A 27722-nucleotide genomic window follows, 5' to 3' on the forward strand; every position below is an offset into this window, starting at 1 on the left:
GAATGATAAATTGCTCTCGTGATCACGCGGCTGACGACGCGAAATTGCTATCAGAGGGTCGATGACGCTTCCAGTCCTTTAATTATAATGTAATACCCTGAAACGCATGGCTGAGCATTTTAATGGAGAGAGGGCAGATGCGTTTGGACGTTTGTGCTTATTTGCGTTTCGTGAGCGGCTACATGATTGCCGGTGGTTCGGCAATTTGTAATCGAGCCGAGAATATATAAAAACGTATTTTCGATTTTTAATCGGTGGCCGATCGGGAATTTTTCGGGTAACACGGCGACTATGTATGTATTTACAAAGATATATCGTTCGACGAAATTCGGTGAATTTTTGGGCAGGCCATTGATAAGTTTACATTTGTGCAAATAATGCGACACGCGGTATGCAAATAGCATGCTCGCGCGAAAATATTTTGTTCACGAAAACAGTGGATTGGAAATATGAGTGTTATGTTTCCGATTATAAGAAATTATGTCGTTTGAAAGGAATACATTGTTCTTGTTGACTTTAGAACAAATTTATGCACATATTTATCGTAATCGTGGTACGATTTGAAACAATGTTAAGAAATGAATGGTTATGTAAAATTTATTAGGTTTAGAAACTGAAAATGAAACGACACTCGATCCTACGTTACGTGGATTTTACTTCTAGTGGAAATTATATACATACATTGTACGTAAGTTATGCTGTGCTTTTCTATTGCGACTCTTTAATCCCATTTCCATTTAATAAGATTCAAATGCTATTCCAATGACGTGAATTTATATTGCATACAATTGTATTCTGATTACATGGTAATTATTTCTGATTGAAAAATTTCCCCGGTTTAAATTAATTTGCATTAGGAAGGCTTCTGGATCGAATGTTAGAGTTATACAATAAATGAATATGCTTTATGTTAATCTTGAATCATACTTACGTTGAATAACATTTCGCGTAGGATATGATAGCTTCCTGAAGGTTTCTTTATGAATCTGTTGTTTTTTACGCTACTCTGGTGCGGTGCTATTTTCCCTGATTACTTTCGTTCTTACAATTTTAGAATTTCTATATTCAACAACTTTACATTTTTTAACAAGTATTATTATATATATGTATAAGATTCTGTGGTTCCGCGTTTGTAATTCCTATACGAATTCTAATTTAGATGGGGTGTGATAAGAAAGAAACAAGTTCAAAGTAAAAGATTCATAATAGCTTAAAATTATTAATTCCTCATATTAAATATTAATTCATGATCTATTTTTAAAGAATTCGTTTACAATTTCATAGTAGATACATTCTGCATTTCATGAATTATTTCAATAAGATTTTCAAATTGTTTTCTCCGGCCAATATAATCATGCCAATTGCATCTCATTGCGATGCTAATGAAGTTTCAAACTGTTTTATATGAAACGTACATTGCGAACATAAAAGATGTCCATGGTTAGTGTTTAAGTACTTTCTTGACCCAAACGGCGTAAGGAAACGATATTCCTTGACGTAAAGTATCCAAATTAAATATCCATCGCGCAGCGAAATCGATGAAATCAACATGCAATACAACCTTTTCTCATTCTCGGCGTAGTAACATCCAAGCGTCACGCGGTATTCAAAGGTGATTTAAAATCGAGAAAATCGTGTACGATCGACGAAACGATCGTCCGCCCGTTTTCGTATTCAAGTCGCGTTCTCCTTCGACCGAATCCCTCCTGGACGAACGACGGTGCGATATAATGAACGCGGTGAACAAGTACATAAAATAATGTGGTACGACGCAATGCCGTAAACGAACAGACCCGAGTGGAACCGCTTTAATTGCGGACGATTATAAATGCTTTTTGCGAACCGATCGGTATCGGATCAGCTACCGGCGTGTCCATAGGCGAGGTGTGAACCCAAGATAATATGGTAATGGCCCAGCACCGATATTACGACGATAAGGCGGAGAGAAGTTGGCGAGGAAAAGAGCCGGAGAGTACAGTAAATGTGTTGGTAGAAAAACGAGAGAGCACGTGATATTACATGCCGCGGGACACGCATGCCAGACCACGCAGAATCTCACCGGTATCTTTTCTAAGCATTTACGAGCGGAGTTCGGGTGCTCTTGTATCGCGTTGCGAGATATATAACGCGTTAATTAAATTCTTATCGGACCGATTATCGCGTTTAATCCGACCGGCCGCTTCGCTCGCTCGCAAACTTGCTTTATGACGCCGCGAGTTGCGCGATCGAGGATCGTCTTCATGATAATGAGGCGAATAATATTAGAGGTGTTGCCCCGGCTAGGGAGAGGCTATAAGATTGTTTGGATTTTTCCGCGCTGGTATTATGTACTCCTTTGAGATTCAATACGAATACCTTGGCAGACATTGACACTAGACAGAGCTCCATTCGCTTCACTTTTAAGCTCATTTGACTTTTCCTTGCGAGATTCGTAAAAGATTTGGAGAAGAAAAGGTGTAAATCCCTTTCACCTATCTTTGTTATTTCATATTCCTAAGAAGAAAGGTTCAGTTGTAGAGTGGAAAAATTGTTGGGATGGTGCTGTTAACGAGCCTTCATTTATTGTTGTTGTAGGATAATTTATGCATTAAAAATTATTTAGGTGAAGTGGAAGATATCTTTAACTTCTGTTTTCAATGACTTTCATGTCATTTTCTTCGAGACAGGGTATAAATCCATATAGAAAAATCATATACAAATATTCTGATTATTCATGATGGTTGACATTGAATAGTGTTGATATTTTCATAACAATTCTCTTCTTCTTTAATATGATAATTAACGATAGAAAGATATATAATGGATGGTATTAACTCGTCAAAACGATATTTCATATACTTCAACCTAACACCTTTTACTTAATATATTATGGTCTCATACAAAATTATGTTAAACCATTAAATGAAATTTCTTCGCAAGAAATGTTTTTGTGCGATATTATGTTTCTTTTATCGCAGTTTATGAGAAATTAAAGATCTGTCCATATCGAATAGTGAAACAATAAGAATAGTGGATATTTTAAATTGCAGCCGTGTTCTATATCGAGAACACGATTCCACTGGTTATCTTCGCTCCAATTCATGCAACTCGAAGGCAAAGACGTCGAAAAGGAGAGAAAGGAATAAAGGGTTGGTGACGTTCCAGTCGTAACCGGGATTTTCAGACACACAGTTCCATCTCAATCAGCGTGAATATGAATAACAGACGATGTGGGCTGTGCTCCAAGAACGAAGTTACCAGGCCGGATGTGCATGCACAGATATATCAAACGTACATTCGTACATGGCACACAGATTATTAGCTTCACTCAAACACGAAGTATTAAAGTTGAATGATAAAAAAGCATAATCGGACGTAAAAAATTTTTAAACTGGTAATAATGTATCCCTTGTGATAAATTTCTTTTTTCCATTGCACAGATCGAATAAATCTTCTTTTTCGCTACATTTATACAATCGCAGGCTGCAGGTCAAAAACATGTTAAGTTACGTTTCACCTTTTATAGAAAACCAATTATAAAATTCAGTATATTTTCACCAAATTTCACGTTAACATTATTTTGGTATTTCATTTCGAGCTAAATATTTTTTTCTCAGATTTATAAATATAAACGTTAGTATTAATTAAATTAAACTATTATTCGCTTTGTACAAAATATTCAGATTTTCTTACACATTTCACAGATTCGTCACATACTTTTAAAAGACTTATGTCTTCGAACCTATCAAGTTATTTTTCTTCCCTGACTATTCTGTATTGAGATACTTTTCTTAGCCACCAAGTGTAAAATAAAAATCAGATCGTCATCAAAAGTAGACTCATATTTTTCTCACTTTGGTCTCCAATTAATTCTTTATAATTCCCGCTCACCAGCGATTTTCCTATTCCGTTTCGTTTTACTATAGAGATAAACCAACCGTTTCGTTTGTTATTTTAATATCGCAGCAAGGTAATTACTTTCCCGTGCTTCTACGTTGCTTTCACATTTTACGCGAGCATAAAGACACGAGGTCTTTGTATTATTCCCGAACCGAATCTCACTTTGTTTCATCAATCTTCTTTCATTCTCCATTATTCGTGGCTTCGGACATATCGTCACAGGTCTCGTTCCTTTATGAAAACGGCGGCAGCAAAGGACAAAAAGAGACTTCCGCTCGTTAAATAAATCGATTTCCCTCCGTTTCCTCCGGCCGTGGCTTTTTAATCCGTGACCACTTTATCCTGCCTTCTACGTACACCGAGAGATGCTCGTCATTATTCGCATCCTCTCCTGCTTTATACGACGAATTATCAGAGATTTATGCTCGCTTCGTGTCTCGAGCCGCGCATAACCGGCCGGCCAATTATTTTCAATTAGCTCTGTCGTGTACACCGGCTCATAATTTCCTAGCTCCGTTTTCGGCTCGTCTCGGTGGACGAACGAATCCACCGGAGGAGAAACTTGCAGGTTCGAAGATAATTGTCCGAGCACCGACAATTGTCTGTAATTTTCTTCTTGTCAAAACGTCGTCGTTGTGTAATTGTCCCGAGTCCACGGTCGAGGACGTTGATGTCGAACAAAAAGGAAATAAAATAAAAGCTGAGTGGTTGAATAAGTTCTAAAGTGTAATAACTTCTTGTGCGCGTGAAGGATTCTTAAGAGATTTCAGTGTACTTAAATACATAATCTTTCTCGCATTTGATTATACTTTGCCAAATTATGGTCATCCGATAACCCGTTGTTGACTCTGCTCATTATGTTTATAGTTTACTTGAAATCGTGCAGGAACTTGCCACTTTATTTCGCGAGATTGACTTTCCATTTTTCATATACTTTTGACAACTATCAATGGGTTATAAGTATCACAAACACTTTTGTGGGTTTCCTCCTATTTAACGTCTTTTAATGTTTTTTTCGTATTGAAATACACAATATATTATTGAATCATTTCAATTGTTCATGTGAAATTTCAATAAAATCAATAATTTTAATTAACGTGTTATAAAATAATATGAAAACTGTTGTAGTAATAAAAAATTGATCAAAATCGGCATAATATGCTTCGCAGTAAATATGAATCGTGTAGTTCGAAATTAATAAATAAATTATAGTAATCCTTGGATGAAAATCGATCGTCCTCTATGTAAGTTATATAGTAAAATTAATATATCATATAATTCGGGGAACTTAATAGGTAAGTTGGAATACAGATACATAAATAAAATTTCTGAAACTCGAATGATATCGAAACAAGTTTCTTCAGTTACATTATTGAAATAGAAGTTCTAAATTTTCCTCTTCGAATAAATATTTCTGCATGTCTATAAATGTGGTAAAACTTCCTCTTTCCACTCAATCTTTGTCAAACGAAGTTCGTTCGCGGACGATGTCCTCCATAAATTCTTAACGTCAATCGAGAATAAGCTGCCGAGCAGAAAGTTGACCTGTTTCGTCGCGTTCTGTACGAACGCGGGACGGCGGATGAAATTTCAAAAAGCGTCTCGTCTCTTTGAAACGTGAGTTCTGGTGTCGTCGTTGACAGCTTCAGTAAATGTAACTTGTCAACGAGCCGGTACGTAACTAACATCAGAGCCATTAAATGTTCCTCTGGCATCAGAGTCGCATGCACGAGGACTTTGCTAATTGCTTGTGCATCATCGTGGATTTCACTGCGTTCATTTTAGCCCATCGAATTACAGGGCCGATGCAGGTCTGCGCAAAACACCGATTTCCCGACTCTGTAGGTCATTATGCAATGTTTGCTTTCCTACCGTATATTTCAGTTCACCAACAAACTCAGCGCGTGTTGCAAAGCGACTGCTCAAAGCTTGGTTTCGAGTGGTACGTATCTTAAACTGGTGCGTAAATATCGAGGTCGAGTGGGTAACACTCTCTCTATTTAACATGATTTTTAATAATAATTTCGAAAGCTATTCAAAATATTTTCCAAAATTACGAGACTTTTAGACAGCATTTTCAAAGCCATACGAAATATTTTTCTATTTTACATGATTTTCAGTAATGTGTATTTTGAATGCACTTTGAGACAGAGGACAAAATTTCTGGCCCCTTAATTAAAATATCCTATCTAGTATTATTTTTATTTTTCAAGATACGTTGAAATATTCGAAATTTCCATCGTTTTCCACCTTTCAAATAAAATTAATTACGCGAATTATTATCTGTTGCGAAATAATAACTGAATAATAAAGCCTATTTTTCCAATTATAACAAATTACTAAAATCCTTCAGCTTTATTATCGAATATTAATATTATTAAATATATATATAAATTATTATTTATGTTTACTATTACTTTTATATTATTATTAAATAAATTATTAATAAATATTATTACATATTAAAGCACGGTTTATAGCACATATTAAGCACCTTTAAATCTCTCGAAACGTGTTCTACACGAAGCCACAGCGATATTCAGCATATTTTATGCGCGATGAATGGATTTCACAGGACGATGCAAAACTGCTTGGAAACTGCTTCAGCCGCAAAGACGGTCAACTAAGTGGCTTGGCTTGCGGCCGGCTTGTTACAGGACCCCGTGGTCGATTAGCACGCCAGTGTCTTGCAATGTTGCGTGGGTGGCCATTTTTCGCCATGAAAACATCCGTTTTGTAGATGGCATCCAGCGAGAAACAATGAACCGCATTGTTAAACGTCTAAATCGAATTGGCCACGTAACAGTTATTCTCTGCAATCTTCTTGCAATACATCTTTCGTAGACTTTTCTATTCATCTCGCGTCCCCCTATTTTGTAGCTATCCGTTTGTGCTTATTTGCAAATGAAAGATTCATGGAACTGTTTAATCCAACTCGTCGATCAATTATATCGTCAGAAATAAATCATGCTGTACAATTGCAACGTTTCGGCGTTTTATTGCGAGATGTATGTGTAATGATTACATCTGGACGTGACGGTTGAAGAAAAGAGTTTAATTTTGTCTAATTTTTGTTTCGGTTCAGATCGATCGACACGATTAAAAATTTAGAAAAATTTGGCCCAGATATCAAGAGGAAAATACGTATATCAAAATGATCGATCAAATTTCTACATGCACCACACATCGTTTCATATTTCTATTCCTTTCTACCTTTGTATCTGAACTTCTTCAAGATATTCCATTTGTATAACTTCAAAATTAGAACATCTTCTACTGATTCTGAAGAAGATACATTCTCTAGCTTCCACCAACATCTTAATCTCTGTTTACAACTACCAGGCGTTTCATTTTTCTTCACGACACATAATTCTTCAACGATGATACCTTTCATAACGATCGTGGCGTTACAACATAAAAAGGTATTAACATCTAGGAGTCTCCAAGATACACAGTTCTTAAACTACATGATTAATAACACAAGACCATCAACGCTTGAGAAATACGAGATTCTTGAAAAAAAATCATTAATCATGTTTCCATGAAACTGTTGGGACGGATTGTTGGTCTACTGTATCCCACTCCCCTCAGCGTTTATAACTGATCAGAATGTAGCGAGATAGCTAATGTACAAGGAACTCGTAAAACATTAACGACTTGGTAACGTGTCTCCCACATTCTCTGGCGGGTGTCTCTTTCCTACCGGCTGATCTTGCTGAAGCAACACGTGCTCCTTTCATTGTCAGTGTTAAGGTAACAGGGATCGGTAGTAATACAGTTCTGTGGCGGCGTGTATGCCCACGCCGTTGAACCGCAGAAACATTCGGGCCGCGAGCCTTCGAAGGCTATTTTATGGAAGCGAAACGAGCGGCGCCCACGCGCTCAACGTGCTCTCGCATAGCGCTCGATGTGCCAGATGATACTGACGCCGGTAATACCTACGTCTATCCATCCACGTTCGGCCGCCGGTATATATCTTCCCATTAGTCTCTGCCCACGTCGGCCAACTTCTCGTGGCACGTGGGTCGTTGACTTTGACTGACTCGCCTGCTACACGCTCCCCGTTCCTATCTTTCATTGTCTTTCCTTCTCTCGTCTTTTCCCTGCCTTTTTTTCTCATTCCTCGCCCTTCGTTATTACCTCGTTCGCTACCTCCACGTTCGCAACCGTTTCTTGCTCTCGATCGACACAGGTCCATTTTATTTAACTCCTTGCGAATGAAGAGTATTTCGATGCTTGTTGATTTTGGATGGATCTTTGATATCTTCGAGATCCACGAAGATTGGTTGCGTTCTTACGATCTAATTTTAGAGAGTGCGGAGTGTTACAGCGTTCTTGAAATAATCAACTGGATTCAAAGCGTGCGTAATAGCGAAAACGTTTATGAGTGATACATTGATAAACTAAAATATCTGTTACCATCGCAAGCAACTGCTTCTTCGTTAAAATGCATGCTAAGTATGGAATTATATATTAAGTTGTCCGAAAAGTTTCTTTCGTTTCATAAGGTGATAATAGATGAACAATAATTTCTGTTTTATATTATTTCATTGAATTAGATATGATCCACTACGTTCTATTTCTATTATTATGTTCACGTATATTTCAATAAATTAATATAAGACAAAAAACATTGTACGTCTATTATTTCCTTATAAAACGAAAGAAACTTTTCGGACAACCTAACACATTGTAATAGGAATCAAAAGAAGTCAAAATTAATATAAAAAATCGGAAGAAATGGAAAGTTATCAAATAAAAGAAACTGTTGCTGCTCTTAATTGCTCTCTGTCGTTTAAGAAACTTACAAGAATGGCATTCAACGTTCGATACTAAAAACGAAATAGGTAAATCTTCCGTTCGTCTGAGAAAAAATAGACTTCTCTCTTCCTTAATTGCACGTCAATCCGAGTAAGGATCGTTCGTTTCACCTTTAAATACCCAGTAAAAGATCCGTTGAATGGGAAGATTAAAAGGAACGTTGGGCCATCTGTACCATTCCCGTGGACGACGAGTCAGTTGCCTTTTATTTTTTCCTCCTCCGTTCGAGCCTTCTTAATTTACTTACTCCCTTTACTCTTTCTCTCTTTCCGGCTATTTTCTGCCCGTTTTTTCCGGACAAGAATTTTAATGCGGGTTTTTCGTGTCGGCCCCGAGCCACCCTCTCCGGAGCCCGTGTCACAGTCTGGTCTCGGCCATTTCTTCCGGCGAAACGGGCGAAACTTATCGACGTGGTCGGCATTAATTACGCCGGCTACGCGGGAGAGTGAGCTCCGCTTCGGGAAGTTATTTCGCAGGCCGAGACTTTACGTCCTTTCGACGTTGTAAAACGTACGTACAACGCTGTAAAGGGTGCCACGGCGTACCGGACGTCGGTAATTTATGCGACGGATTTAAACCGCGCGCTCTCCGCGCCACGTTCGAATGAGTTTCACGTACTCCCAGGAAATCGTCCAAGAAGATCGTTAGTGGCGTGATTGAGCCCGGCCCAAAGATTTATCGAGTCATTGTGCCGCTAAGCTGGCTCGCATTTTACCGGATAACACGAACTTCACCGGAGGACTTCATTATCCCAACGATGATTTGGAATTCCCGCGTCTAGCCCGCTCCTCCCCCATCCAAGCGTAACGTTATCGTTCCAACGATTGAATACGGAATGGCCTTGGCAAGAAGAAAGCCTCGTTCGGCTTCCTGAGATTTCATACGAGAATCACCGCGGATTGTCTGATGAACGCTGAATTATCGTAGGAAGGAGCCCTGTTTTGAGATGTTTATTCGCGGATGCGCGCGTAGGCGTAGCTACGTTTCTACTCAAGCCGATTCTTGCCTTTTGTGAGTTGCAAAATGTAGGATTATGAACGTTCTGAAAGCGTCTCGCCGTAACGCGTAAAACCTTTTTACGCCGTATATCAGTTTGAATCGTCGCGAATGCAATATTGTGGATAACCATATCTGTTTCTCGTGCATTTCAGGCTGGAAATTATTGCGTAGCTTGTTTGGGTATCATTATACAGCTAGGTTTTTATCTTAGTATTTTTTCATAATACTAAAACTCTTTTTTTCAGAAGTACCTTTCAGGCCTTTATGGAAGCGATTGTAGATGAAATTAGGTGTCACAAATTGCTTGTTTACGACTCTGCCTTTCTGTAGAATTGGACAACATTATACTTTAACTCTCGCGTAGGCAATCAAGATATTGCGACTGTCCAACAAATAGATATGCAGATTTTGAAGCTTTAACGTGTCAAACTCTTGGGTAAATTTCGATGTAAAAGTATCCAAAGAATGTTTCTATCGAATAAATGACAGAGTTGTTGAAAGAGAGTATATCAATTTTCGATATTTAATAAATTTCTATCTATATTACTTATATTATATGAATTTGCATGAACGTCCAGTTACTGATAATAAACAAAGCTATAGATGATAGAAAAATTATCTTTTCCCTTTAAATATCTCTAAAAAATGTCTTCAACAAATATCTGTACAGTGTGTAAAGATTTGCGTATTAAAGTATTTGCATGTTGCAAGTATCGATTTTATTTGACGGCAGGAATAAAAATAGTGACGTGCAAAATGTAATTAGAAATATTAGGATTAGTTGAACGTTATTCAGCGTAGAAGCATCGGCGTTGCTCAGATGGATCGATACATGGTTTTTTTTTATACATAGTAATGTATAAAAAATTTGTGCGTTGATAGGTCATTTTTCTCTCAGAACACGGTATCGTGTGGCCAGTTTTTGCTGAAAAATCCAATCGTTGGTTGAACGTGTCGAGTTCCGATAATCTTTCCTGTCGATATTTAGACAGAGTAATATTTTTGCCAGAGAGCTTCCGTGAAACAGTTCAATTAAAATAACTTCCATGTTGCAATATTTTATAGAAGATTTTAGAATGATATACAGTTCATGTTATAGCCAGGATATTCGTATTTCTCTCTTTTTTTTTTTTTTTAGTAATAAATCTTTTTATGTTTGTATTCGTTATTTGTAAAGTATAAATAAAATGGAAGAATGCTCAAAAGTGATGTTTCAGAAATAATTGTAAAAGATTCGTTACACTAGTTCTGTCTCGGTATTTAATTAACTTTTTAAAATACTTTTGTAATTTAAGATTAAGATATCGTACTAATTATCAACTCCGACATAATTTAATATTTTCATATTAATATGAATTTTTTAATAAAATTATGTTACTTATTTACATTTACATGTAATTACGTCATTATCGTTATCGAATCTGAAATGTAGATCTACACACACGTATTCATATTTTTTTGCAATATGAAATTATAATATGAAGTATTTCTTTTAATTCGATTATTTCCATTCATATTTGTTTATGATGCATTACATATTACCCTAAACACGTAACAAGGAGTAAATTCATGATTCAATTACTCTATACTCTGTACTCTATACAATGCAATAGGCTGATAAACAATTCCTATCTATTGAAAACATTAAAGAAATTAGCAAAAAATATCTCCACACTACAACGCTCAAAAATTCTTTCTTCTGTCAGCCATCCGCAATTATAAACTGTTCCTGAATCTCGAAACTGTTTTTCGATTTAATCAAATATGTTATCTTGAACCAGGAACTATTATCTGCCGAATAGAAAGTCAAAGTGACATTGTTCCTTTCGGCCGGCTTAAAGGTTTCCGCAACTATGCTGATTATTCGCAGATCAGGTAATCCCATCAGACAGGCCGTGAAAGGAGCAATTTGTTCGTCGTTCACCGATTACTATCTCGTGTAACTTCTTTTTCTTTTCCTCGAAGCAACTCTGTGACACCGAAAACCACTAAATGCCGCTTAAGTCATTCGACGTACAAGCAGCAGCGGAGGGCCACCAGCCGTAATTGCACGACATTCCTCTCTTCAGGAACGGAGAGCACCGTCATTATACAGGTGGGGCACGGCAATTCGCCGTTGCAGCGCCTACTGCGACCTTCTTTTTATTTATTTATTTTTTTTCAGCGAACTCGCGGACTCTTCGCGATTCGCCGCATTCTGTCGATAAAACTTTGAGATTCTTGGCCACTCGCTTCAGGACCAAACGTGTAATTGGGATTTCGAGCTCTTCCTTTTTTTCTTTTTTAATCCTTCGTCTTCTTCGTCGTCGTCGTTGTCGTCCACCGTATTCCTCGTCCTTGTCTTCACTTTCATCTTTGTTCTCGTTCGATCACGAATTCGGAAGTTTACGACGATGAGTTTCCAGAATCTCGAGCCACCACGAAATTCGTAACAATGTCCTGCCCGTTGAGAATATAATTAATATTCACGGTTTTGTTGCTTGTCGCGAAGAAAATATTTAATCGGAGGTTGATCGAAGATGCCACGCTGCCTTGTTAGCCGGAGCAACGGCGGAATTAATTTAAAACATGCGATGAGAAGAGGTTGCGTGCGCTTATCAATTGGCAATGTATCTGATTATGGTGCTATAAATTTTTCCTGAATATCCGATCGAAGAATGTGCCTTTTCTTTTTATTTCAATTTCTGTTTATTTTTATTTGTACCTATATTGTTTCCTAATATAAATTTTAAAAGATTTTGAAGTTACTTCCAGGCTACTGCTATATTACGTCATTCTACCAAATTAAAATCAATGTTTCATCATGCAATTTTTGTATATTTTCTGAAACAAGTATCACATTTTTGAACGAAATACCATTGGACTGGAAATCGGTGTTTGATGATCAAACCTGTTGCGCAAGTTCAGCTAATTAGTGGCTGTGGAACGTTATCAAAACTCAATTTACTTCTGTCTAATTAAGCGACTCTTTCGGTATCGGTATCTGCATTATGTTCCGACTGTACGATTAGCATTACATAATTTCTCGGTGAAAGGTTTCCAAACTTGTCTCGGAGCTAGCCTTTCTAACTATAGCGAATAACTTACGAGAAGAAAGAAAAGAAACTTGATCTTTCACTGATTTTATTAATTATGATATAAATGAAATTATTCGAACGTAAATGTGGCATTCGAATCTCTGCCTTACTCACCGAATCTATATCATACAGTATAGAAAATTTAACCTACCTATAAATCCATGTCACCGACTACTATTACTCTAGAAAAAGTCTTACGTCACTCGTCAGAAGGAAATATGTATCACGGCCACTTCATCAATTTACACGGTGCATCTCTCGAAATAGGATTAAACAAATCGGATTTAGTAGAAAGGCTGGGCGCTGGCAATAGCGTATCGCTGGAATAAAGATCATAAAGGCCGGGCTCGTAAATGCCCATCACAAACCAACCGGCCTATCGTTTCGATTCGCTCGATCAACGGCAGGAAGAGTCACTCATGTCGGAAGCAAAGTCTTTGGCACAGTGCCGGGCCGGCATGCATGGCTCCTATCTCGAACTTGCTGCGAGTTTATCGACGTCGAATATTGCTGGTACAAGCGAGGACGGGTTTATACGTGAATAACAGACCACGGGTAATGCACGGGCCGTGTAATTCAAACGCAACACAAAAGTGGCCTGTGGTAACGCAATCGACGCATAATTCGTAACGAGCAAAAATACTGGCTCTCCAGACGTTCGATCGGCCCGATGCTTAACGTGTCCCCGGTCCATTTCGCTTGGGTGCCGTGTATGTGCATGCGAACGCAGCCTTACGCCACGGTTTTCGCCTCTCATTGGGACAGGCGTGACCTATCGACGAACATTTACCGGACGCCAAAGGCGATACCTTTTACGTGATAAATTATTGCACGGTGTTGCTTCTCGTTCTCCTTACCGCGGTATCTCATTATGTGTCGTGCATCGGACCGAGTTTCTCCAATCACTGCCCTCCCTCACTGTTTCTTCTCATCGTCTGTCGTACCAACAGCGTTTCTTTTCATCGTACTTGCCTCTTTTTGCTCTTTTCCCCTTCGCCGGAATTCACCGAACGAGTCGTACTCGAATGTTGCATCATTACATCTCATATGTTAGTTAGCATCTTGGATTGTAGAGATGTAACAGAGTAGAGCAGGTGGGAAATATCTATTTGGAATAAGAAAGAAGTAAATGAGTTAGACGTAGGTGGTTATATTATTACACAACGGCGTTATAAAACTGAAACTTTCCCACTTTCTACCTTTTCTTCTTTGCCGTAAAGGTTTTTCACCCTTCGGAGGTCTGGAAGGGGTTAATTAAATGAGGGTGCGATTGCTGTTTCTTCCTTTCAGAGCGGAATTGAACGTAGCGTCTTGAATAGCTGGGTGCATTTATGTCGGAATACGAGTTAAGAGCTTCCTGAATTCTTCATAACGCTGTTGGAGGAGCGTTAGGTAGCTAAAACGGACACTGCTGGTATCAGAGCTAAGTAACTTCCGATAAAATGTATTAAAAAGATATGTGGTGCATTATGAAATATGATTTAGTAATGAAGTTCGGGAAATTCAGAGGAAGTTCATCTTTTATTTTTACATAACTTTTGATCATTGATCCATTAAAAGAGAACAATAAAAGAATTTATTTAATTTTTAAAAAAGTTATAATTATCATATCTGTACTAAAATTTAATCCCTTGACATGGTTGTTTCTTCAGTTAGCCGATCGAAATAATTAAATTTTGTAGACTAAAATATAACCAACACTTGTAGGATATATATTTTAATATAAAATATCGTAGTTTGAATTCATAATAATTAATGCTGCAAATAAATTAATTTCTAAATGGATACAAGGTATGCTTAAACTGTGCTATATTTTTAAACGAAACAAGAAAGATCGCAATTGTGATTTTTTCCCTAATCGTCGTAACATTCTAGAGAATTAGTATAACAGTAGCCTCCTGCATTTTTCGTATGGTTATTGCTCTTCCTCCATTATCTTAATTTTCATCAATCTAGTACTTACTAACGTAAGAATGTTTAAAATTTCTTGGATACTCTTTTCTCTTTTGCTCTCTCTCTCTCTCTCTTTCTTTCTTTCTCTCTCACCCTTCTCCTTTTCGTCCCTCGTCAATTGTATTCCAAATGATAATCCCGCCAGTGGAATTAATCGTCACATCGGATCATTTTTATTCGTAAATCGGAGGGACGTCTTCGACAAAACAATAATAGCGTCGCGGTGCTCCCGATTGAGTGAACGAATGGCTTCCATGCATTGTCAAGGATCATTAAGATCGGTGGAACGAAATCTACCTCCTAACGAGCATACTCCGATCGCGCTTGCCCATGCCTCGTTATTGTTGTGTACCTATTTCGTTCTTTTAACGACGCGAATTCGCTTCGCGTTAATCGATCAAGGAGAACACAACGATTTGGGACGAGGCGCATCGCGTGATCATGCATAACATTCCCATGGTCATTGCTCGTTCGTCATTCTTCGTTTGTAACGCGGTTCGTTAAAACGTTCAAGATCTCTCTATCTCTCTCTCTCTCTCCCTCTCTTTCTCTTTGTTAGCATTTATCTTACGTGCAAACGATGAATGGATATTCCCTACAGATAAAAAGCAACGCTTTGTTCTTCTAAGCTGAATGGAATGGTAAGCAGCATGGGATCATAAGAATATTAAAATTTACGGTACGGATGTTAGAACATGTTACTTTGTTGGAAATTATAGGTGTACGTGGGACGTTAGCTACGTGGCCGCGTAAATGAGACTTTAATATCGATATACAGCACCTATTCAAAAGTTTGGTATCATTACCTTATCCTGTATCCCATCACGAATTCCTAGTGTTTAAAGCAAAATATTTCCACAAGCTGCAATGTGTGTAATTCATATCTCGGCGATGATAAAATGACTTTTTCTTCAAATTATGTTAACGATTAAGTCCATAAAGCCTAATTATATGCTATTAGCTGTTGCAGAGTAATTTATAATACTACATTTTTCCATGTATTTGAGTAATTAACCTTTTAGCTGCACGGCTGAAAGCCTTTTTGATATACATATAAAGATCGAGGTAGTTCTTGCTAATATCCAAGAAATGCACGTTTACATTTACATTTACAAACATTTAGGTGCTTTATATGATTATGGTGTAATACATACGAGTGCTAATCAAGGTAATTTAATATATATTATTAAGCAGCTAGGTACCAATACGTACGCCTCCGGCAGGTGATTAATTTCTGAAGACTTGCGTGTATTGTTTACATTACATTCGCAGTCATATTCTGCAATTATGAAAAGTCATTTTACTGCATAGTATGAATTATCAAGTATATACATCTGCGGATGTTTACGTGTATCTGCAATCTACACGTTGAATACAAATTTTACTTCGTATATTACATATATATTTATTTTATATATTCAAGTATGATGAGTTCCAATCATATAAAAATTCTTAGCCTTTTAGTAATCACGTCTGCAAATGAAATAGCTGTATATAGAAAATCATTTTCGAAACAAGCGATAGGAAAGTAGCGTTTCTCTTTAATCTTTTTGAGAGTTCATTATAATTATTAAATGTACTAAAAAGTGTGTGGTTACTTTCTTTATTTTGAGTCGCTTATAATGTTATAATATACGTGTGTGTTACAGTGATCTGTAAATAATATATAAATATATCGTGTTACAGGTATGTCTACTAATGGAACGTTACAATTGCCTAGTACAGAATAAGCGTGGTACGTACTTACATATATATAATACATTTATATATCGTAAATATTCAGTATATTCAACGAATGTCTTTTTGAAATTTAATTTCTTTTTAACAAAAGATAGATTGCAATACTTAGAAACGAGTGAAGGAAGTTAATAGATAAAGTTTGCTCTTACAATTGTTAGTTTTTCTTATTTAATTTTCATGTTACATTCTATAGTAATTTTATAATAATTTAAATGAATTGAAAATGCTTGGACAATAATATCTTATTTTTCCTGTAATTTAATTTGACTTGATATAAATTTGTATAACATATTTGTCTGTTAATACATTCACTGCTACTAAAGTGTATGTATCTGTTCCTTAAATTGTACTCTCCTGTCTCGTTAGAAACGTCTTCATGTTAAATAATACCTGATCCTTGTTCCAATACACTGTCCTTGGTAACTTATCTGAGATATCTTGACAATACGTAAAAAATAAATCTGAATTGCAACGGTTATATGAATATGTTAAAAGCAAAATGTAAGCAATTACGAATGCATTCGCTCTGAGATATTTAATCGATTAATTCACGATGCTGCAATGTATATATCTAACATCTAATCATGTCTTACAAAGTACAGACAAAATGTTCAATCGTTTCTCACGTTCGACAAATGGGCTAACTATTGAAAGGTTAATTTTGTCATTGAATAGGTTTCATAATAGCACATTTTTTCTGAAGTTATCCCGATTAACAATACAAATGTCGAGATGTAATCTTTCATTTATATAACAAAACAAACAGCGCGCGAGCGCTGAAATCTTGATTACGGAACTGATTAATCAAACGTTTGATCATTCGGGCTACACGTCATCCAATTAGTCCGGATAATCGAGATGCAACATTGTATCTATGATGTTCCGTATGCACTCACGTTAATTATTGTACTGGTGTATTATATAAGATACGTTCGCCCAGAATGAAGCATACGTGGCTGGAAACGTGCATCGCAAAGTAAACTTTATGCGGTTAGCAAACAACTTGTATGTCATACCACCGTATTCGCGATTGTTACGTTGTTTCTACGTGTTACAAAAGCGAACGGATGATAATTAATATTATAAAGCTTACAAATTTTCGACATTCTTTATCACTGTTAATATAAGTGCTACCTGAATTAAAAAAGCTATTCTCCTGATTTAATAATATTTTTGTAGTTAGTAAATATAGATCTAGACATGTGAATTTCATTATAGAAGTGACAAACATTTTTTTTTCATTTATGAATGAAAAACAATTCCTATTTGCATTTGACATAGATGAATTAAATATTAAACACAAGAATATAAATTTGATATTAGAGCAAACAATTTAACGTATACAATTTAAATTATTCAAAAAATTCATCGACAATATATCATGTCTTACCACGTGTATGCGCGTATATTATATGTCATATTACATTTTTTTATCCCCCCAGTCGCCAGGGTTAAAGGAACGTTCCATGGCAATTTCCTCGACAGGTGAATTGTCGAATGTCACGGATTTCTTTCCCGCCGAACGACCGCATAGATTACGTCGTTAAACAGTATTGAAGCCGAGGACGGCGTCGGCCGCGGTGAATGGATACTTTAAATGCGAATTTGCTGGTGCATTAACTTCGGGAAAAGTGCGCCGCTAATGTGGCATTAACGCTTGTGGCGCATGCACAGAGTGCAAAGCCCAGGAGCCGTGAATCATGGTCGGTGTCCGGTGTGCCATGCCATGCCGTCGCCACGTCTACGTGGCACTGGGGCTACGTGCGAAACGTGCATACCATCGGGTATCGTTCTCCCATTCAAGAAAGTTATTATACCTTTTGCCGCATGCACGAGCTTTCCCTGCGAGATATCGCAAATAATACGCTTATTGGCGAGTCGTCGACGATAGCGCGAGTATAATGAAAGGGAAGACGATTTGCGATTAATTCGTAAATTCCTGCTTTCCCTCTGCGGATCGATGTTTGTGTAGAGAGCGTAAGAATAGAAGTGGTTTCCGTCCGCTTTAGCTTTCGTCTGGCTTCTGTCTGGAAGTAATAATGGATTTCTATATAAATGGTTTCAGGTATTTTAGATTGTCGTGGTCAAGGTTCTTTAACCTTGAAGCCTCGAAGGGAATGTCGGTAAAAAAGTACATTATGACAGCGTATGTGTGTTAGAGGCAGGTATGTAAATACTTATTAAAAATCCATTAAGCTGCTCCAAGTTTCTACACCCTACGAATTATTTAAGTAGATAGGAGTGAATTAAAGACAGGCGAAGAAACGTATTAAGTGGAAAATTAAAGATATTGCTCTGATACTCATGACAGTCACGGTTAACGTTTTTTATGTGTTTGTATAATGCTACGTGATAATTACTAAACGATATTATAATTTCAGCTCAATTTGTGGCTATATGTATATGTGGTTATTAAAAATCCATTAAGTTGTTCGAAATTGTGTATTTTACGGTACAATTACCATTGAATTTATGAGTACAGATAAAGTAAAGATAGGGGGAAAAAAGTTGTTTTAAGTGAAAGGTTAAAGTGATTACTCTAAAAGATATTGATTTACTTAAAGTAATGTCTGTTCGAAGTATCCATATGATTTTATTAACGAGAACTGATTTATTCATAATGTATTATAAAACTAGGTGTTTTATACGCTATAATTAATACACGATATTCTGCATGATGGCCTCTTTAAATAACACATTGCGTGGAATGCTGCAAGCTGGTATAATTGCGATATTTTATATTCAAATAAGATAAAGTTGTATACCTTTCGCGGCATAATTGGGCGTAATTAATTTTTCCTTATTCATCGTTCCATTTTTGCTGGGTGTATTTATATATGATACTTTATTATTTATACCATTTATTTATGATACTTGTGAATACAACGGAGAGAAATTTTGTAAGTGGATATATGAATATTTACATTATGTTATTTATAGTGAAACCATATTTTCAGCGTAGTAATTCCTGCTAGGGGTATGTTAGATCGTTTTGCAATTGTTTTATTTATTTACTTATTCTTTGTCATATTTAATTTGAATAATTATTTAACAAATTTGTCACATGCTGTGAATTATGCGGTTAGTGAGCTACCACGCAAAACAAATGTATAAAATTGTTTTAAAATGAACGCATGCATAGTTTTCGTTGCTTTTTTCTTGCATCTGTTTAATTTTCATTAAAATATAGATATTGCAATGAGCAATAAAACGATATTCATAAAGTCCATTTACATAAAATAATTTTTCTTGTTGAAAATTTAACAAACCCAAACTTATTTTTTGAAGTATGTATTGCTCTCGTTCTCTTAAGTAATTGGATCGATGCCATCAAACGAAGAATTTAAGTGCATCGTTATCATTCGTATCACACGTATATTGAATTAATGGATAAGTGTGCCAAACAGCTGGTAAATTTCATTATAATTAGAACTAAATCATCTAACGACGCCAAAAGCGCGTATTCCATCATTCTCAATTCTACATTGCAGTACTCACCAATAAATGCTGCGAATTAAAATAAAAATTAACATGTTTACTATTAACGTGTGAATGGTTAAAAAATCATACGCACCTACAATTAAACTTGGTTGTATCAATTAGTAAATTATTTTGCAAGAGCATCTAGGAAAGGAATGCTGTCAAAAGCAATTGAGCTTCAAGCTGAAAGCAACAAAGACCGAAAAAAGGAGCAATAAAAGGATCGTTAGGCCGGAAAGGGTTCGATTTCCAATGCGATCAAATCGTCGTGTCACTTTTACACTGCATGTATGCGTTGCATCGTGGTTGCTGTTTTCTAAACGGACATACTTTGGCGCCTTAGCGAAATCTTAGTGACCATTAAAGATATTCCGATCGCGATGGTTGTCTGTCAACTGGACGCGTGTACCATAAATCGAACTGCAGACGCGACACAGAGGCATTGGGGGGAAAAATATATTGTTATTAGGGGACGATGCTAACTGTATGATAACGTTGGGCCTGACCAATGTTGTCACGTAACAGTTTTAATTACGGTTGTCGGGACTAATGTGCTTAGCCAAGCGACGCGAGCTGTTGTCGCTTACCGCGGCGCACGCGACACGAACCAGCGCCAGCTGTCTTCCGCTTTTGCCACCTAACCACCCTCTTTTTCTTTCCGGCGTGTTCACGCGCGCTATTTCGTCGACAGCTTCGTGTAAAGTAGCTTTTTTTTTAACGACCATAAAGGCTATTAAGTGTAATAACGCTAGATGCACGAGTGAGATTAATCGACGCAACGCGAATGTTCTACGAGGGATTTGTCGAATGCTGTCGGGCTATTGCGAACTTTGTCACTATAGTTGAGGAATAAGATATCGAGAGCGAAATACAGTACAGTGCAGAAGTCTTAGATCGTATACAATTCTTCGGAAAAGTTTCTGCACGCACTGCGGAAGGATTATTTTTATTAAAATAAATCTTATCTTCGTGTAACATTATATTTTTTTATTTATAAAATATAATAAGACTTTTGAACAGTACTATATATCATCATAGTGTAATGTTTTCGATTTATAGTTCAGGCAGCAAGAGAAAACATGTTTCTTCTTTTCTTTATTTATTTCTTCAGCGTGTTTATCGATAGATACATACACCTCGTATACATCAGATTTATACATACAAACGAAGAAATATAAGAGCATATAAATACCGAAGAATGTAATGGGTACACTGCAGACGTTATGTAAACGCATATTTTTACAGACACTGATAAAGAAAATAAACGCGAATAAAATTATGTCTTATCTTTGAAATATTTTATATACTTTACATTTGTGCTCATGCATTTTCTCACATCCATATCTGGCATAAATACATAAACATCTGTAGTCTAATAACGAATAATAAACAAGTAAACATAGATGGGAAGTAGCAAAATAGTATAAAATACAAAATACATATGTATCTAACGTAAAATCATCAAACATATAAAGAACAAACAAATTTTGCGAATAAATCCACATAGTTACTAGTACACATTATAATATTATTTTAATGCATTGCAACGTATTCTTATCAACGTATAACCAATGTTATTTAAATATCACGCAGCGACGTATTAATTATTAACGAGAACTGCCTCTTTGATCGTTAAATCTGCGGATTGATAGTCTCGAACGATCAACGAAATAAAGAAAAGAAACGAAAAATGAAGCACGCTCACACAGCTCTGTGTAACAGCGATTCACAGTTCGAGCGTTCAATGGACAAGACAACGCGTCCTGTCATTATATCGTTTGTTCGCGTTTCAGTGGCCAGCAATTTACCGTCTCCGGCATTTTGTGCTTCGCAAACGAGCAGAGGGGAACTAGTTTTTCGTTTGGCCGGGTAACGTCGCGATTGGCCGGTCACTTGCGCGGAAACAATTCATAACGGTTGCTGATCGACGCCAGGCGTCGGCGACGATAAGCGGTGCCGACGGCACTGATACAGCCACTGGCCGATAGGACCGATAACAACCATCAGGCCACGTGCGTTCGGTGCAGCCGGCAATGCGTCACGATAACTCACCCCTGTTCTTTCGCATTGTGTGCCCGGCACACATAACGGCGTTGTCGCGTGAACTTTATTTCGATCGTGATAGCGCTACTTTTTCTCCCTTTTCTTTCTTTTTTTCCTCCCTCCCCCTTTCTTTTCGAAGAAAAGCTTGACTAACAACATTCTTGCGCCGAGACACGACCCCTTCTGCGTTTCGGCCGACAATTTCCAAGTAGTCGTTAGAAAGTGGAAGGTGTAACCTTTGATAAAAAAAAAAGTACCTACTGCTTCTGGTGAAGGTCTCCTTTACGCTACGAGTCGAAGTTCGTTCGGTGGATGAAGAGATTAACGGTCTTCGCGAATCGGATAGGTTGGAAAGTAGTTTTATGATTTATGGAGATCGTTGTATTAAAATATTGAATTTCTGCCGTATGTTTCTTTGCATCGGACGTTGGTCTTTTAACTAGATAGGAAGAAGGGAAGATAGAATTTTAGAATGTAATGTGAGATTCTATTGGAATAGATTTCTTCTGCAATACAATTGAATATTGAACTCGTCCTGTGTCTTGTCTCTTTTGTATCAAACGTTGATAGAAAGGAGATAGAATTTTCAAATGTAATCTCATATGGTATATTATTCAAAATACAACACGTAATTTGCCATAATTACATTTGTAAGTAGAAACACGGAAGAGGTTCCTGGATCACAAAAACCAATTTCTAAATGCGAAGATCTTTATAAGTCGCATCTAAACGAGCTAAGAATAATTTACACGGTATAAATTTCCTAAATGCCTTGTCACATTGCTGATCAATCTGGTAGCTCATTCATCGTATATCATGGAACTCGTATTGTTTGAATCTTCAATCACCCATCATTGTGATGGTTTTATGACAGCATGAGAATGAACGCAAGGGAAAAGCAATAGAAAAATTCGCAGCGAAATTAAACAATTCGCTTTAATTGGAGTCTAAAGGACGTTAACGTGTTTGTTTGCGCTGCGGGAAGCTTCGTTTAGAACGAATTGAACCGGCTAGCCAGCGAGGATAATTTGTTCGCTGGTCGTTCGTCATTGACGCCTGTCCAGCCGGTTTTATCTTTTCAACGTATTAATTCGCGTCGACGTGCTGGCCCACGATTCACACTTCATCGACTATATACTACTAGGCTGGGTTTCGTTGGATTTTTGGAAACACAAATAGATCCGCTCGCAAGCGTGTACTTGCAATCTGACACGCCGAATTTTGATCGCTATAAAACGTTTGTTGAAGACTAGTTTGGGTACTGTTTGGCTAAAATATTAAAAAAAAAAGGATTGTTTAATTAAACGATATATCGTCTTTATTTAAAATAATTCTATGAACAATCCCAGGCTATATTGTGTTGCACATAGATGTACGTAAAATACCTGTAACATTTGAGATTGAAATTAATATTAACATTCACATTATTTGTTATTTTATTCGGCATTCAATTAAAATAGTAAATTCTATAGAAATGATTTTACTTTGACCGATAATATGATATCGCGTCTCCTTATAATTAAACTATAATTGCACATAAGAATAATATATATATGTTGAATATATGTTTTATATTTGTCTGCATTAGTGATAACAAATGATACAAAGCATGGCGTTTAAGAGCCAATTCTTCGAAGAGAAAATTTAAATTATCAGCCGTGAATGTGTTAAACTTTGAGTGTATTATTTGTGCATCTTTGAGTAGTAAATAACCGCAACGATGTAAGTGGGGCGAAGAGGTAATATAATCTTAAGATATTTATTATTTTCATATTCTGTATTTTATGCGATGAAAGTCATTAATATTGTTCAATGTGTAAAGTACGATGCGTGTAAGTTCTCAAATTTATCACCGATGATATGATTACAAGAATATTTACATTTATGGTTTCAGTGAAATTATAAACAAAAAAGTTTTTTACCAGTGAAATTACGTTAATTTAAAGACACGATCGCGTAAATTTGAACATAATGGGATGATGAAGGTTGTTGTATGATTGGTAACGAAACCATTTATTTCGAAATGAATATACTGCAAAGAGAAAACAATGATAATTTTAGACATTATTTCTGTGCCGAAACATCGAGACGAGAGAGATTTTTAATAATTAATTAAAATGAATTATTTCATACGTAAAACTTCCTTTATTTTCCAAATTATATAATCTCAATAAAATACGATGAAAAATACCTAAAATTTGTACACGTAGTATGTGCGAAAACATCATTGCATTATGTGCTATTTATTGTTGTATTGTCTGTATAAATCCATTATAATGACGCTTTGTTTCGTTGTAGCGTGATTGAAACGATTCAAATGGTTAGTTGAATTTTCTGATATTAATTCTATTGTATACGCGTCAAATGTCATTTGAAACAGAATACAGAAATACATCGATGGCTATATAAATCTATTGTCGATGTTTTCCGTTTATTAATATTATCATTAGGAACTAAATCGTTAATATTGTCAGGATTACGATTAACGCAGATTATTAAAAAAATTGAACGAAATCGAAAAATAAAACTATCTCCGACGCTTACTATTTACGTATCTACCAGTGTCCAAATTTTGTCATTGTATTTACTGCGAATGTATATTTATTTGCTAAATGTGCACTATTTAATTTGTAAAATTTAATTCAATGCTCGGTGATGTTTTCTTCGTTCAATACAGCGTTTCTATATTCTAACGTGAAATTGCATTCTACAATTAACAGAGGAAACAATTATCATAATGTATCTTGTTGCGATGTATACATGCAAGAGAAACTCAATTAATTTCGACATAATTATCGAATTCGGCGTGCTTTGACATTTCTATGTCGGAGGAATTTGCATAAAGCTACCTGTAAAGTATTAACCCAATTTCGCTGATCTGTTTTACGTAAACGTAAACTGCTGAACAATTAATTCTATCGCGAAATCGAGTGTCTTTCGTGAAATATAGATATTTAATACGGTAATATCTCGGCCGAACGTCCCTTGCAAATTTATTCACGCGTTTGCCCTTTTCTCCCCTCTTTTTCTTTCTGTTATATCGAGGATACCCGTGGTTCACGGCAGTTTTTCACGTCGTATCATCGGCACGGTCAATCGTATCGAAAGAAAGTTTAAAAGGGGGCAATTTCCCTTCCGGTGTATCAATTGTTTAGGGAGAAGGAGTGAAGTTTCTATCTTTACAGAGCCCTTGGGATGGTCTCCACATACTGAAAGTTTCACCCAAAGAAATCGGAGAGTGCTCGTGAAAAAGAATTTCTTGTCCCTGTCCACATGGGGCAGATTCTTTGTCTGCATAAAACATATACGTACAATATAGATTTGCCGGTTATCTTCCTATTTTGTTGGGTCTGCGAATATAGATATTAGTTTTCCTCAGTGAACTTGTATTTTCATCAGTTTCATATGATATTTTTTTCCTTTTCCTCTCTTTCTACTTCAATGGCGAAATGTAATTCTATTGTGCAATTAATTAAGCAGAATGTTGCTCGAAACAATTGATATCGAAAACAGATTTTGTTCCCATCTTTGATAAAGCTTTGATCTAGAAATTGGCAGAGTTAATTAATACAGAATACCTACGACTGCGTATGCAGTTTGCATGTAAACTTCGTGCATTGTGTTTATTGAGACATGGTAATATCTGCTTACTAAATGCCTAAGGGCTTATTGGTTGTTGTATAAATGGTGCTTTTTATTTGTTAAATTGCTTGTCTTTATTGCTACAGAAGGCTCGATAGCTGAATAACTTTTTCATTTTTCAATCGACGAAATTTCAATGTATCGATCTTCTAGGTGCAATACTGTTGAGATTATTGTTATAATGTCCGCAACGTCTATAACCTACATGTTCCTACAGTATCTTCAGTGCTTGAATATTTGTTTAATATTACTGTGAGAAATAATAGTACACGTAGGCACGAAGTGGTCGTTGATTGTTACAATTTACAACTAGATTACGTGCAGCGAAACAGTGAATCCGTTCATATCATAGGGATGAGACAGTCGCACATGTGCAACAACTTAAGTCAACTGAAACTATAACTTGAGCCACGTATCGAGAGTAGAGACAGGTATAGCAGGAAGGTTAACGAAAGTTCAGTCTGACAACCGAAACAGTAACAGCAACAGCAGCAGCAAGCCTTAATACAATGAGATTTATCGACGAGATCCGCTGGACCATTATCACAGCTGGGACGAGCTTCCCGTCCTTTATTTCGGACGAGGCGGTGACGGAACAGGAGAAGCGTGAGGCAAGGTTTAATCTCACGGGAGAAGACATTCCACTCGACAAGTGTCCCCGAACGATTCATCTTGAAAGAAACAGTTGGCCTTTTTTGCGCCACGTGACAGACCCTCTTCCAAGGGTTCTCCATTTGGTAGCGTGGTATTTTCTTGTTCTTCTCCCGTTTTTGCTTCGAACGCCGCCGATATCGTGTCTATTTCTGCCCAAGACGTAGCTTCTTTTGGGGCTTTTGTAATTTAACGGAACCTACTCGTCGTGGGATACGTCTCGTATCTGGTGTCGCGCAGATAAGATTATCGGGACGCGTTCGCGTGAAATTTGTCGGCGTTACGCGAAATAGCACAGTTAAAGCGTTATCACGCGATATGTTCTACTGGTCTCTCGTTCGATGAGAGTTTCGAATCGCACGCTCTGTGCGTGCCGCGTCGTTTACACTTGTTTGCGTTTTACGAGCGTGAAGCGGACGAAGGGTAGGAAAACATGTCATTGTCGAAAATCAGATAATACAGCTGCAAGTTTCTATTATAAATGTGTTTCTATTATCTGAATACGCCATTGTGTCATAGTCTTGTTCGAAATATTGTACAGCATTCTGCCTGGAAATAGGAAATATCTACGAGGAGCTGCGTTTATTGTGCTGCTGCACGCGACTTAGCGTGGATCTATTGTAATTTAATTCGGTAAAAATGGAAATTCGTGACAAGTATGACGATGTTGTGTGCAAATCATAGGCAATGCTTATGTTGTGATTTAGATAACCAAATAGCATAGAAATAACGGAATTGGTATTACGACATCTCAATAAGGTTAACATTTTTTTTAGGAAGGAACCTGGATTTGTTCGAAGCAATGAAAGATTATGTTCGACCATTATCAAACTTTCAACAGAATAAATTATAGGATTCTAAAACTGTATCTAAAGAACAGGTTGAATTTTAGATCAAACTGGCTTGTAGGAATTGTTACTTGAAAAGAAAACTGAATGAAGGTAGCCCGATAATTATAATTTCTATTTAATTTTTAGAATTAATAAAATACAACATAATTGATGCGTGTAAGCTAATTCTACGTATGCCTGTATGTTGGGTTTTGTGAAATGCTTAAATAATTCGATAATTACGAGCGTTAGATTAATTACGAATATTATAATTAATAATTATCAGTACTCGTAGCCATATATGTAATGAGCCGTATTGAATTGCGATTCATGATTTCCAGCTTACTGATCCTATAGCTGGTATGAAAATTAATTTGCTAACTACTATAGATAATAATCATTTCAGATATTAGATATATATGTGTAGACAGTAGCAATTATTATTAAACTGAATTCTTTATTTAATTACGAGGATCGCTGACGATCTTAGTTTCTTTATTTAATTGATTCTATTCAATTGTAATTGATTCAATTAGTTTCTTTAAAAATAATATGAAATTTAATTTTTATAATCAGGCTTTTATCTATTTACGAAAAGAGAAAGTCA

At 36.5% G+C, this 27722-nt stretch overlaps 1 protein-coding gene across 2 annotated transcripts in view; it reads left to right on the plus strand.

Moving 5' to 3' along the window:
• LOC126914140 (protein split ends-like) overlaps nt 1-27722 on the plus strand; it is a 380706-nt gene that overhangs the window by 186709 nt on the left and 166275 nt on the right. The gene's annotated exons all lie outside the window — the stretch shown is intronic.

Source organism: Bombus affinis, chromosome 3 (genome assembly GCF_024516045.1).
Source record: "Bombus affinis isolate iyBomAffi1 chromosome 3, iyBomAffi1.2, whole genome shotgun sequence".
In the NCBI taxonomy this organism is placed as follows: domain Eukaryota; kingdom Metazoa; phylum Arthropoda; class Insecta; order Hymenoptera; family Apidae; genus Bombus; species Bombus affinis.